The following is a 14,558-nucleotide window of genomic DNA, read 5'->3' as shown; positions in this document are numbered from 1 at the left end:
GCAGCAAAATCTTGTTGGGGACACCAGAGAGAAGGAAGCATGCCTGGAATTGTTTTATTATGAGAGCTTCTGAGTGTAGGCTCATCAACTCTGGAGAAAGTAATGTGGTATTCATCCTCTTCTCTCCCTCCCCCCCCATTGCCCAGCTTTGCAGTGCAATGTCTGATCATTAATAAACAGCAAGCACTCACTTCGCCCTCTGGGCCTCAAATAGTACAGTGTGCAACAAGGGAGTGCGGGCAAGGCACGAGGATGGAAACAGTAGTATCAGATTACAGTTTCAAAATATAACGAGTGTGTTAGCTGGCTTACAGCTATTGACTTGCCGCATAATTGTGTTGCTTATTTGTTGGAAAAGGCTTCCCTTTCCTTCCCAATTAATATGGATGTTGTTATTAAGACCTTGGAACTCCTGGGTTGGCTTGCAGAAATCATGATAGTCACCTAGCAGTAGCTGCTGCTGCTGCTGCTATTATTATTATTATTATTATTATTATTATTATTATTATTATTATTATTATTATTATTATTATTATCCAACTGCATATGGTAAAAATCTAAGTTGAATTTCTCTCTTCTAAATGAGGTTTTTTTTAAAAAAAATAAGCAAACTAAAAGAGCCGTGTACACTTGTATTTTAATTTATTTCTGCACAGTTATGTTTAATTCCTTCTTTGCATTTGAACTCAGGGTGCAAGCGTGGTGATGTTCAATACATACAAGCGGAAACAATTATTCTGGAAAAAAAAAATACCATGTAGGTACAAAGCTCAATCAATGAGGATTCAGAAGCAAGGCACTTTAAATGTCTTTGCAGTTCAGTTAATACTCCTCTCCCCAATAAATTATATTAGTATTATCATCTATGATTATTGTATTTAGAATGGGGATCAGCAACACAAGGCCCATGGGTCTCATTTGGCCATAGCACCATTTGGTAGTCTCTATTTACTTCTAAAAACTTCTTTTAAAAATATGTGTGTTAAATGCCCCCCATTTTTGGCTTCTTGAATGAGATTTGTTGAGAATTTGGGCCCTTTTAGTTTTATTTCCAAACTGCAATATCACACCAAATCAAGACATGATGCCCGTCAGCTGAAAATGTTGTGATCCTTACTTTAGATAAAATATCTTTAATTTATTTTACAGTGTGTTAGTTTTCCAGCTCCTTAAACTGGATACCCAATTTCAAGTGAACAAAGCACGTTTTAAAAGTTCTGAAAGTTGTGGCTTCATCATGAATAGAAGTGAGACTGTCGCGACCGTCCCATAACAGAAGAGAATCTATTTTGGCCTGTTCATCTCCTCCTAGGGCAGCCCTTTCCGCAGAGTTTCAGAGGGTACAAAGGATAAGCACAGCTTGTTTCCCCATCTTATCCTCTGGTGTCCCGTTAGTGAATTTGTGTCTTTGGTCACTGATTACTCCTGATTTTTCACAACAGTAAATAACTCTTGACAAGTCTGTAGCTCATATACACTTATTGGCCAGTCCTCAAAAGGCTTCTGAAAGCAATATTTGCGAATTGAATTTCCGCCAGCGCAAAGTATTCTTTAGGGATTATAAGCTTGCTCTCTGTCATTGTGTGAGCTCTGGCTTCAGAGATGGATTAACCTCTGACTCCACCTATCATCCATACTGAAGAAAATGAGGAAAATCAGCTTGTTTTAAAAATATAAAACGGCAGACTCTCCAATGGGTAGTTTTTGGCATCATCAAAATCTTTGTAGTGAGGATCCCTCGTTATAATGGAAATTCTGCAAGCTTTTGCTCCCTGCGTCTCTGTTTAGCTATTTTGCTAAACTGAGAAAAGAGCTAATTTTGTCATTCAGAAAAACATAAGCTTGATAAATAATGCAGTTTCTCACAGTTCTTGAGAGAGACTTTGGAGGGGATTATGTAGAAAATTAAATATTGGACACACAAAAGCACTAAAAAACATTAAAATGTCTAATTTGGACAGATACTCAATAGTTCATATATAGGGCCAGTTTTATATGATTGATTGCCTAATGATAACCTCAGCAACCCCTGAACACCTTTAAATCTCTGGACTTTTTGACTGTTGCAAAAACCTTTGAATCAAATATCCTTCTCTTTACATATTGCTGAAACCTTCTTGAAATACTGCATATGTGCAAGTGGTTCAAATATACATATTTTATTTTAATATTTCTGAACTGCATTATTTTTTTTCTATGCTGTGCTCCTATCAAGTTGTCACAGCAGCTTTTAAAAATCAATGATCTAATAAATTAAAATGTGAGCAGCATAATAAAGAAGCAATCCAAGCCCCAAAAAAGATGAAGAAATCTAGAGAAATTTTAAACTTCTGGAAAACCAACTAATGATGAAAGGACATAAAAATGAGTATAAATGGAATGATATTTTTTTTTTTAAAAAAAATAGGCATCATGGCTGAAAGGGCATTCTCCTTAGTAACAATTTTAGGTTATTGAGCTACTAAAAAGTGTCCAGGTTATTGGTCGGCTAAAGAAGTGTCCTCTGTATGATCTCTGGATGGTAAAAAAAATAAAGGTAGTAATTGCATGTGAATACTGGACTCTTTTTACATGTGTTACAAACATGACACAAGTAAAAGGGAGATGTGGCTTTAATCACTTTAGTTGCAGTCTCTATTTGCAGTCAACATTTTGGGACAACGTACACCATGGACATCCTTGGTGAGTACTCCTGTTGAGCTACTGGCATAATATGGATTGGCATTACAATATATCGTGTTCCAATAATTTCAATTTGCAATAATTACCATTTTTTAACTTTTGAAAGACAGCTTCATTATAGTAGTTTAACTTGCATATTATTAGAATATGAATAACTTAGACACACAAGGCCATTTCTCTCTGGAATGTTTTATGTGGGGATGTAACTAATATATTCATTAGATGTAGAAACAATGGTCCTCTATGCCGTAAAAGCAACTTAGGCTTCCATGGGAAGAGTGGGTCAAGAACCACCTATATAGAAGGAGTAGTCTAGTGCAGGAGAACAGTATTAATCCAGGCCATTAGACAATGGTACCTCAACCACTGGGGAGATGCAAAGGCCCTCCTAGCCATGAGCGCCATCTGCTCTTCAAGCCGGTACTGTGAATCCAGGAGGATGTCCAGATTGCACACTGGGTCTGTCTAGGACAGGGGTAGGCAACCTCGGCTCTTTTATGACTCATGGACTTCAGCTCCCAGAATTCCTGAGTCAGAATTCTGGGAGCTGAAGTCCATGAGTCATAAAAGAGCCGAGGTTGCCTACCCCTGGTCTAGGACATTACAACGCCATCCAGCACCAACAATGGAATAATTCTAGAACTGAGAAAGCTGGGAAAGCCGCTTACACTTGTCACGGTTCCACAGAAGCTTGCTGTTTCCCATCCAGACACTCACAGCCTCCTGACATTGGGGAAAGACAGCCCCACCATCACTTAATTTGCCAGGGGCCGAGATGTATAATTGGGTATCTTCAGCATACTAATGATACTTCATCCCCTGGCAACATAAAAGTAAATACGTAGTTCGAACTCAAGGTTACTTCTCTGTATCCAATCCATAACTACAGCAAAACACTGATTCATCACTGCTTCCTTTGACTTCTCTTTGATTTCACATTTCCAGGTAGCTGTAAAACAACTGGAAATAGTGGAAAGTCACTTTCAGCCATAAACTGAAGGTATTAATCAAACCCTGGTCTTGACCTTGAGTGACTATTTCCATATAAAGGGCTATATTTGGGAACAGTAGTACAATTCCTCTGCATACTCCACCCTCCTGGAGTGAATAATTTCATGGAGTAAAAGTGGAACCTGGTCCATGTTCGCTGGCAAACGTGTTTCCTGCCTAAAAGTCTACAGATAGTTCTCTTTTCTGTTTATTTTGTCCTCAGAAGGCAACTATGTCTGGCAAATAGTGGGTGTCTGACTCACCTCACTGTCGTCTCAAGATTAGTAATCATGTCCTCTGAAACTGCTACCGAGAAGGCATATCCAGGAATAATTATTCATTGGCGAGAAATCTACACATGGTCAGATACGTTAAATGTTGCAGAGTTACGTATTTGGAAACTCATTCTCATTTGGTCTCCGTAGGATACGGCTTAAAGCAAACAAAAATGCAAGGAGAAGAATGGCTTTAGCCAAAAGCTTGGCAAGCCCAACCGGTCGGACAGTGCGCTGATGGGAGTTTTGTACTGGTACAGCCAGGGCCTCGCGAAGGTTGAGCTCCCAGAATTTTTGCAGCACTTCAAAAAAAAAAAATTGATCACAGGTTTACGTGCAGCAGACTTACAAGTAGTAAGCTGTTAGCACGCCAGCTTTCTGCGAAGCCCTTTGAACTAACAGATTCAGTTTTATTGTCAGCGCAGTCCACAAAATAAATATTGTTTGTGAGCTTAACCTTATAACTTTTTAATGCTAAGAAATGAAGCAAAAACATAAGTTTATTCCAACTTTCACTTCCTGGGCAGTGATGCTGCTCCTATTTATTCTGCTTTTCTTTTATTCCTCAATTGTCGTGCTGCCTCTTATTTGAAGAGAATTAATCTTCTTAGTGGAGCTTGCCTATTATTTCAATATTATATGGTTAACTCACCATCCCCCAAACCCCTTTTGGTTAGTTCAGACATGTCAAACACAAGGCCCGGGGGCCAGATCCAGCCCGCAAAGTGGTTTCATGTGGCCCGCAAAGCCATCCTGGAAACAGTGAGGGAACGGCCCCCACTGCCTTGGCCCTGGCCCAGAGACCCTCCTTCTGCCAGAGACCCTCAGATCTCTCCCACTCCTGCCCAGGCCCCCACAGGCATCCTTCATGCGAACGTTGTAGAGCTGGCCACGCCCACCCAGTAGGCCATACGCACTCTAGCCACGCCCACCCAGTAGGCCACGCCCACCCTGGCCATACCCACCCGGCCCCCTGAGGGCAACCGCAATGCTCATGCGGCCCTCAATGAAATTGAGTTTGACACCCCTGGGTTACTTGGTGACTTGGAACTGGCATAATGCTCTTTGCTCTCTCTCAGACAGTAGTTTTCTATCTCCCAGCTTTCAGGGCGGTCCAGTTGAATTCGAGAACTGCTTTTGGCAAACACAAGTAAAGGGGCCGGAAATCTTCAGCTGGTACCAGCCAGTTCTGCTAGTTAGGTTCATTTTGGGAACTACAGGTCGTCCTCGACTTAAAAAAGTTCATTTAGCGACCATTCAAAGTTACAACAGCACTGAAAAAAGTGACTTATGACCGTTTTTCACACTTCACGACCCTTGCAGCATCCCCATGGTCACGTCATCAAAATTCAGACACTTATGATGTCCCAGGGCCATGTGATTACCTTTTGAAAATTTCTGACAAGTAAAGTCAATGGGAGAAGCCAGATTCACTTAACAACCGTGTTACTAACTTAACAACTGCAGGGCCGCACTTAATAACTGCGGCAAAAAAAGGCTGTAAACTGGGGCAAAAGTCACTTGCCAAGGCTTGGCAAGTCTTGCTTGCCAACAAAAAATTTGGGCTCCCTTGTGGTTGTAATGTACTTCCTCTATTATAGTCTGCTGTCTTCAGTGTGATGTGCCACGGGAACATAGGAACATAAAATGAGTTCTGCTGGATTTGTTCAACATTCTGCATCGTCCTTAGCGACCAGATGCCTTCAGGAAGCTCACAGGCATAAAGAGAAAAGCAATATGGGTAGGCCTCAGCGGATGACCACCATTGAGCCAAAATTTCCTGTTGGCAGGCAAGACAGTTTTAAGCGAGGTTTGCCCTATTTTAGACCTTTCTTGCCCCAGTTGTTAAGTGAATCACTGCAGTTGTTAAGTTAGTAACGTGGTTGTTAAGTGAATTTGGCTTCCCCATTGCTTTTTCTTGTCAGAAGGCTGGAAAACGACCCCGGGGCAGTGCAGCTGTCATAAATACATGCCAATTGGCAGTCATGTGACCACGGGGATGCTGCCACGGTTGTCGATGTGAAAAACGGTCATAAATCACTTTTCCCAGCGCTGTTGTAACTTCAAACAGTCACTAAGCAAATGTTTGTAAGTCAAGGACTAATTGTGCTCTCCCCCACTTTTGCTCTTTAGCCGCTGGAACTCAAGGCATTCTGCCTGCGATTCCAGAGTCAGCAAGAACAATAATCACTGACAGCCCCTACCTCCATGAATTTGTTCAGTCCCCTTTCAAAACGATATAAAGAGATAGTGACTTTGGACCAGTTAGTCTTGTCTCCATCCAACCCACCTCACAGGGTGGTTGTTGTGGAGAAAATAGGAGGGAAGAGCATTGCGTGTTTGCTGCCTTATTACTTTTAAAGTGATAAGGGCAGCATAAAAATACAATAGATGACAGAGAGAGATGCTGCGCTGTCTTCCCTTTATCAGTCTGAATCTCCCCCCAGTCAGGGGGACCTACCGTAAATTCCCCAGGTATGCCAGATAGAAGATATGACTAGATGAACTAATTCTACTTTATTTTAAGTCTCCATTAATAGAATCTTGCAAGTCCGAAAGTACGATCTCCTACTGGGCTCCTTTTCAGTTGAGAAGTTGGGGGAGGACCCTCCTCAGCCTCTTCCTCAGCCCATTATGCAACTGTAGGCTATGCCCTCCCTTATCTGACCATTCCCCAGGCAGCATCTCTTTGCCTTCTTTCTCAGTACCATTACATTCTCACACTGAGAGAAAAAGTTAGTTCTCGTTCTCTCTCTCTCTCTCTCTCTCTCTCTCTCTCTCTCTCTCTCTCTCTCTCTCCCCCCCCCCCCTCATTTATTTACTGGAGGGAGCTCCTCCAGCTGCTCAATCATGTGAATTTTTCTGTGTTTTTTCATTTCTTTTGCATCTTTTTTGAGCTCTAATACCTGTTTTCTACCATAAGAAAGGCTGAGCACCAAAGAATTGAGGCCTTTGAACTATGGTGCAGGAGAGGATTCCTGGAGTCCCTTGGACTGCAAGGCGATCAAACCGGTCAGTCCTAGAGGAGATCAACCCTGGCTGCTCTTTAGAAGGCCAGATCCTGAAGCTGAAACTCAAATACTTTGGCCACCTAATGAGAAGGAAGGACTCACTGGAGAAGAGCCTAATGCTGGGAAAGATTGAGGGCAAGAGAAGAAGGGGATGACAGAGAATGAGGAGGCTGGATGGAGTCACTGAAGCAGTAGGCGTGAGCTTAAATGGACTCCAGAAGATGGTAGAGGACAGGAAGGCCTGGAGGAACGTTATCCATGGGGTCGCGATGGGTCGGACACGACTTCGCAGCTAACAACAACACCACCTGTTTTCTAGTGATGCTTAAAATGAGGCAGTATTTCTGGTTACAGTTCTATATTCACCTACCTGGCATTAGGTTCCATTCAATTTAATGGGATTTATTTCTACATAGACATATAAAGATTGTAAAAAAAGGGGGGTTGGGGAGTGAATACTGGTTTTAACCCTTATTTTACTATTTATTGCCTTGTTCCTAGTTGGCTGCAAACTAAAGCCTGCTTCAGCTAGTGCCCTCCAAGTGTGTTGCAAACTGAATAGGTATTTTGTGTTTTGACTGAGATTTAATTGCTTTGTAGAAATTTTAAATTGCTTTTTTTTCATTAGAGTTTGGACTGTCCTTTTTGAAGTAACTATTTGTACTGTCCTTTTTATTCAAATATCTGACGATGCTAGTCAAGAAATAACAGGAAAAGTTGTTGCTCCTAAACTATAGGTTCCATAAAGGCCCAATTTTAAGGGTTTTTTTCTTTTTCTTTTTTCTTTTTCCTATTTTTTAATAGTGAAAAATTATACCTGAGAATTTAATCTGACCTCATTTGGTATATTTTAAGCATTTTAATGACCATTTTGCATTTTAAAAATCTCTTGCCAAACTTTGATAGGGTGGTTTTCATATCCTTAAATGTATGGAACTTTAATGGGATAAATTCATCAATGTAATAAATGTTTTCTGGAATTACTTCCAAATAATGTGGGGCATAAACATAAAATCAAGCTAGGAAAACTACCACATTAGAAAATAATGGTTCAAAATAGAAAAACCGGGATGTTTAATTGAAATTGACCCAATGTTACAAGTGAAACCTCCATCAAATAAAAAAGCCACTCAAGCTAGCTTGGGTGACCTGTGAATGGGCTCACTATGAGAAATCTAGCTAGCTGGCACTGTAATAACTTGCTTTGCCTGGGTCACGTAAAAGAGAAGGCAGAAAAGGCCCTACGAAGGAGTTGGTGTAAAATTGTTTTCTTTGTCCTGAGAAATAGAAACAGAAACCAGAGAAAGCCACCCAGCTGTCTTTCAGTTTACTTTTTTCCCAGAGGGCAAGTCCAAAGAAAAAACGTTGAGTTGGAAAGGAAGAACAGTCTTGCAGAAATGGTGCAATAAAAAAGAAGCAGGAAGTCAGAAGGGTTTTTTTAAAAAAATGTTTATGCCAGTTCCTGCTCAGCCAGTCAAGGAGAAGGATGGCAGGAATGTGATGGATGAATCAGAAAGCAGTTCATATGGCCTCACAGGTGTAAAGGCCGGCCATTTTAAAAAAAAGAGAAACTGGCAAAATATTCAGCTTCTACTTGCTGGAGACGTCAGAAAATTAAATTCTGGGCCATGTGGCTCAGGTGGGATGGACCAATTTATAATTTACTTTAAATTCCCCCAAATGAGGAGTCTACAAATATTTATTTGCAACTTCTTCCCAGCAAAATCTGGGAAATCCTTAGCACGATTTGATATTTTGCTGTACCTGGTAAGATCCTTCAGTAGATTGAAGCATTGCTCCCCATACACCTTATCTGAATGTAAAGTAAGGAAGTAACTCAGCTCTGTTGCTTCCTCAGAGTTGCTACACTATGGCTTGGCATGCTGGGAAAGTCCAGACCATTTTCTCTTCCTCTGTGAAATATTTCTTGCTGATTTTTGATGCTCTAACTAGGGTGCCCATCACACCCTCCATTCCAACTGAAATAAGACAAAAATGTATTTAATTGTTGGAAGGTTTGGGGTTGCTTTTCAATCCTATTTCCTCTCTGTCGAGATGTTGAACTAATAGGGAATTCCTCATGCAATTGTGTTCGCAAATGGACCGCCTACTCTGAATTTAAATTCACTCCAGAAGAAACCTTTTTTTAAAAAAATCTTCCTTGTGTAAAAGTTTCCATCTAACATTAAATACCAGCTTTTCATACAGTTTAATATTTATCAATATTTACTTTTTCCTCTATAAATAATTTTGGAGCATCATGAGATTATGCTGCATTTCTTTTTCTATAGTACACTCCTTTACTATGACTTTACTCAAGACTAGCTTATTTGTTCTTTATTTTTAGCAAATTTCATTTAAATTTTTAATGGTTCTGCTTCATGGAGCAGTACTTCTCAGATTCCTTCTTCTTCATTTTCTTCTTTTACCACCCCCTATGTATATCTCAAATTAACTCTATGATTATCTCAAATTAACCCTGTAATATTTGGAAGGGATCTTAACAGCTGGCTGCACCTGACAGTCTCATCTGAGCTTGGAATCTAAAAAGGATCAGAGCTGGTTAATTCTTGAATAGGAGACTAGCAGAATTCTAGGAATATAAATTGGGGGGTGGGGGGGGAAAACAAATTTTCTTGCCAAGAAAACTACTGTACATGGATAGTAGTAGTCACTCTGGAGACATGCTACAGGGAGAGGAAGGAACAGTTGCCTTATGTGACAATAGGAATAACACAACTTAGATGAAAGAACTTTTAACAAACTTAAATGGACAGACAGCTTTTAAAATCAGGATGTGATTATAGCATAGGAAACAGAAGTTCTGCTGTTCAGAGAAAAAAGAGGAGAGAAATCCCTTAAGATAAGCCCAAAGTTTTGAGACTTGGGGTAGTTCTTTGGATACTGAAAAGGAATTTAAAGGAATATTTTTGCTAAAAGGTAATTAGATATGCTTTGACTAATTTCCCAAAAGGGCCTTTTGCAGTGGGGACAATTCAGACGAGTCTTAATTAAGATTTCCCTGTTCAGTGTGTTTTTCTGGATACCTCCATATCTTATTTCTATATAATTCTATAAGCAACATTTGGAGTTGCAGTGACTGTAATTGTATGTCAAAAAGCAAAGGTCTTTTTATTCTATTTTGTCTCAGTTGTGATAAAGGAATACTTTTCAGCATGGTATCTTTTTATTTTAATAAAAATAGATAGTTAAAAGCAAATAGCCTCTGTAAACTGGAAGTGCATTATTCCCTTCCATCAAAACTTCCAAGACAAAGAAAGGAAGGGAGAGAGGGAGGGAGTAGGAGGAGGAATATAATAACTCTTTAACTACTGCACTCTTTATGTCCTATTTAAAAACCAGTCAAACTAAAAATGTAAGGGCAGAGCTGCCATTATAAAGCTACCTGCATTGGCTGTATGTCCATATGACATTAAGAGTATCTACTTTAATGGCTAGGTAGAAATTGTTTACTTTTGTAAAGTATTTGTTTTTCTAATGATGAAACAATCTACACCAGGGGTGTCAAACTCAATTTCATTGAGGGCCGCATCAGCATTGCAGTTGCCCTCAAGGGGCCGGGTGGGTATGGCCAGGGTGGGCGTGGCCTACTGGGTGGGCGTGGCTAGAGTGCGTAAGGCCTACTGGGTGGGCGTGGCCAGCTCTAGATCTTTGGCATCAAGGGTGCCTATGGGGGCCTGGGCAGGAGTGGGACAGATCTGAGGGTCTCTGGCAGGAGGAGGGTCTCTGGGCCAGGGCCAAGGCAGCGGGGGCCGTTCCCTCACTGTTTCCAGGATGGCTTCGCGGGCCACATGAAACCACTTCGCGGGCCTTGTGTTTGACATGTCTGATCTACACAATCTGTTAAATGTGAAAAATCAGAGCAATAGCTAAGGTGAACTCACAGAAAACTGACTATCTCCAGTCTATCCAGCTGTTCCAAGCTGCGGCTCTTGAAAATGCTTCATTGGGATTTGCAGCTGTTGCATGAGGGGATCCTGTAAGAAAAGCTGGTGGCATTTCAAAAGAGACTTTTTTTTGTAAGAGAATGTGGGGGTGAGAAGTCACTCCCTTAACCTTCCACCAGTATATATTCAGTGTCACTCCCAATATTATGGGGTGGTGTAATGTTCGTACTGTACCATTGTCAAGAAGTGCAAGTTGTTGTTGTCATCGAGCATTTAAATTCGCATCAGAATGTTTTAAAAATTTCCTGCCAGCTTACCCATTTTTTCACCCCAGTATAAAATAACAAGGATCAACGTCGTTTCTTAGTATCTCTGTGCTTTGTGTTTTTTGTTGTCAGTACACCCATTTGAAGCCAAAGGAAGAAGTGTGCCATTGGGGGAAGGGAGCATCTCTTGCTATTAGAACAAGGAAGGAAAGAATAAATCATACATTAGAGGCCACTGTTAAATCTGCCACATTTTGATTCACCATAAAGGCAGGAAAGAAGTTTTTTTTTAAAAAGGCACATTCCATGACATCATTGGCTAAAAGCAGTTTTCAGATTGTCTTTGCATTAACACTCCAGATTTATTCTTTTTCACTAAATGGGAAAAATGTAAGCCTCATTCTAATTATGCATGTGATAAAGTATGTTCTCATGAAGTCAGTAAACCTAATAGTATTGCAGTTTTCTTATTCTTAATATAGTCCACAGCAACCTTTTTCTTCCTGTAGAGAATTTGTCTGAAGGTTGATAGTTTTTGCTGTTTTGTGAATTAATTGCAATAGAATTTGAAAAGCAGTCTATTAATTGCATCTAAAGCAGTGGACATGAGCCCACAAAAATGTATGGTATAATAAATTTGTTGGTTGTTCGGGTGCCACAGTGCCCTTTGTTTCTCCTAATCAGAAAATATTTAAAGATGTATAGGACCTTCTGAGAATAAAAGGCCACAGAAATGATTTTTCAACGTTAAGCTTTTAATTATGATGTGGTTGCTGTAATCTGAATTTTTAATTCCTCTCTTGACTTTCCTGACCAAGGAACTGTATATAGAGACCAGTCAACTCGATGAAGTGGCACTTATGCCATTGTAAATATGTACATATCTACTTATCTACATATGTATCTTCCAAAGATGTTATTCCTTTATTTAAAACATCTTCCTTTAAATCTGAGTATTTCTTCTCTCCATGTTTCTGCCTCAGGAAAGATTAAACAAACCAACAAGAACAGTTGCAAAACTGAGAATAAACCTCCCTCCCTCCTCAAGTAGTATATTAGCATATAGGTTGGCATATTCAGGGATTCCAACGGTTCTGTAATTCAATTTTGGAATTACTGATACATTTAATAAGTAAAGCTGTATAATCTTAGTGTATTTTTGCTTGGATACTGACACAAAAGGCAAAAAGATGCATACATACAAACCTCATGCAATGTCCACATGAATGAACGAAGTTGATTATATGTAATGTGCCAGAAAGATCCATCCAGGTTTCCCTCCAAATTCTGTATAGAATCTTGCACCACAGCTGCATTTTTACTTTCTGACCTACATATACTTCAGCCAAAGTTTAGATGCAACATTGTTTTCTCCCTCTCCGAATAAATTGTACCTCCCTTTTACGATTCCTCGAGTTGCTTCCTCGGGACTCTTACCCATCTGTCAGAGGAGGGACTCCACCAGACATTATGCTATACTGGTTCTTGTGGTCTTCTGATGCCCACAGAGTGTCAAGCCATTTCCCCCCCCTCACAGGCTATTTTTCAGGGTCTTCTCCCCCCCCTCCAGAGATGTCTTCTCTCTCCTAGCATTGAGTTCTTTCCCCAAAAAACTATCCTTGGGTATTAGAAGAAGAGACATTGGAATCAGACCTTTTTTGTGCATTTAAAATAGGGAAATAGATGCATTCTTCTCCTGTATCATCTTTCCTCAGATGATTGATATGTGGTCCAAATTCTGCACCATAATTGTCAGATGTGGCTCTACCTCACTCAGAAACCTCAGAGGAGGGCAGGAGAAAATCCTTACAGATAAACAACAATTAAGCCCATAAATGCCTCCCAGAACCAGATTTTCCATAGGGATAAAAGAAAGGACCATTTCAGTGGTTATGATTGCATTACATAATTAATTGTCCCATGAGATTGAGTTGTTCCTCCTCATTGTTTTACTAGCTGATGAAAAACATTTTTAGTCTGACAATCTGTCAGTTTACCAAATTCCATATCAATTGTTTTTGGTGGTTGGCTGAGCCTGTTTATAAACTCATAACTGTTATTTTTATAGCATCCCGATTTACTATGATCCTGTGAAGAGACAGGGAGTAAATTATAAGAAAACCCTTGTCCTCTTTTAAAACAAAAAAATGCCCTTATTTTACAACATTTCTTTTCTGGCTCAAGTGAATTTTGATTGTGGGCCCAGCATCTTATCTTTAGTCACTCTATTCATTCCTTATAAATCGCATTTCTAATGTGTGAGGGAAGACAATTTCATGCATTTTACTTTTTCTCCAAGAATGAACTCAAACTTTGCAAAATGCTCCAGCTTTAAAAGCATGGTCCTGATGTTGGATATTCAGGAAACAAACAAAGGAAGCAGTAGTTGACTACTTTGGAAAAGAAAAGGAAAACAACATTTTGGGCATAACAAGTATGTAATTAATTAATGAATGAAATTGTGGTTCATTTTGTGACCTAAATAAGAATTCAATTAAGTTTTGGGTAGGTATAGAGAGTTAGGTAAAGGTAAAGGTTCCCCTGCACATGTGTGCTAGTCGTTTCCAACTCTAGGGGCCAGTGCTCATCTCCGTTTCAAAGCCGAAGAGCCAGCGCTTGTCCGAGGACGTCTCCGTGGTCATGTGGCTGGCATGACTAGATGCCAAAGGTGCACGGAACGCTGTTACCTTCCCACCATAGTGGTCCCTATTTTTCTACTTGCATTTTTACGTGCTTTCGAACTGCTAGGTTGGCAGAAGCTGGGACAAGTAACAGGCACTCACTCTGTTACGCGGCACTCAGGATTCGACCCGCCAAACTGCCAACCTTCTGATCGACAAGCTCAGCGTCCTAACCCACTGAGCCACCGCGTCCCTTTATAGAGAGTTATGGAACTCAAAAAAGATTTTCTGTGCCACCATGCTAAATACACACTGATGCCTTATTTATTATACCCTCATATATTTACACAACGTTCTGCAGGAGACCTATGATATTTTTGCAGTTGCTTCTTTGTAACAAGTTCTTTGTAGAATAGGATGACAGAAATTCCAATCTTTGACTCTTGAGAACTTGGTTGCAATGATACATAACAGCCAACATCTTTAACTGATCATGGCAGGATCTGATTTGTTTAGGCAGAATAGAAATTTATAAAGTAGATCAATTCCACGCTGAACTACTTAGAGCACATCTAGCCCCAAAGTAAAATTGGAATATTATTTGTAATAAAAACATATAGAAAGGTAACAGCGTTCCATGTTTCGCCATATGCTCTGTGCTGCAAAGTGATGTCCTGCCGGTCACAATGCTGGCTCTTTGGCTTAAGGAATGGATATGAGCACAGCACCTTAAAGTCAGGGAAACAAGGGTAAAACCTGTGGGGACCACTTTACCTTTTTTATTTTATTTTTTCTAATATATGAA

At 40.1% G+C, this 14,558-nt stretch overlaps 1 protein-coding gene and 1 long non-coding RNA gene across 4 annotated transcripts in view; one reads left to right on the top strand and one right to left on the bottom strand.

The window, feature by feature from the left end:
• The window catches only part of LOC310637035, a 28,110-nt gene that overhangs the window by 8,802 nt on the left and 4,750 nt on the right, over nt 1–14,558 (bottom strand). For both annotated transcript variants that reach the window (XR_014491854.1, XR_014491855.1), the window contains exon 2: nt 10,864–11,322. This is a non-coding gene — a long non-coding RNA (uncharacterized lncRNA). The remainder of the gene's footprint in view (nt 1–10,863; nt 11,323–14,558) is intronic.
• SERTAD2 (SERTA domain containing 2) overlaps nt 1–14,558 on the top strand; it is a 34,563-nt gene that overhangs the window by 15,317 nt on the left and 4,688 nt on the right. The gene's annotated exons all lie outside the window — the stretch shown is intronic.

This window comes from Vipera ursinii, assembly GCF_947247035.1.
Source record: "Vipera ursinii genome assembly, chromosome: 1".
In the NCBI taxonomy this organism is placed as follows: Eukaryota; Metazoa; Chordata; class Lepidosauria; order Squamata; family Viperidae; genus Vipera; species Vipera ursinii.
Note: the sequence above shows the minus strand (reverse complement) of the source record. Positions and strands in the feature narration are given on the sequence as shown.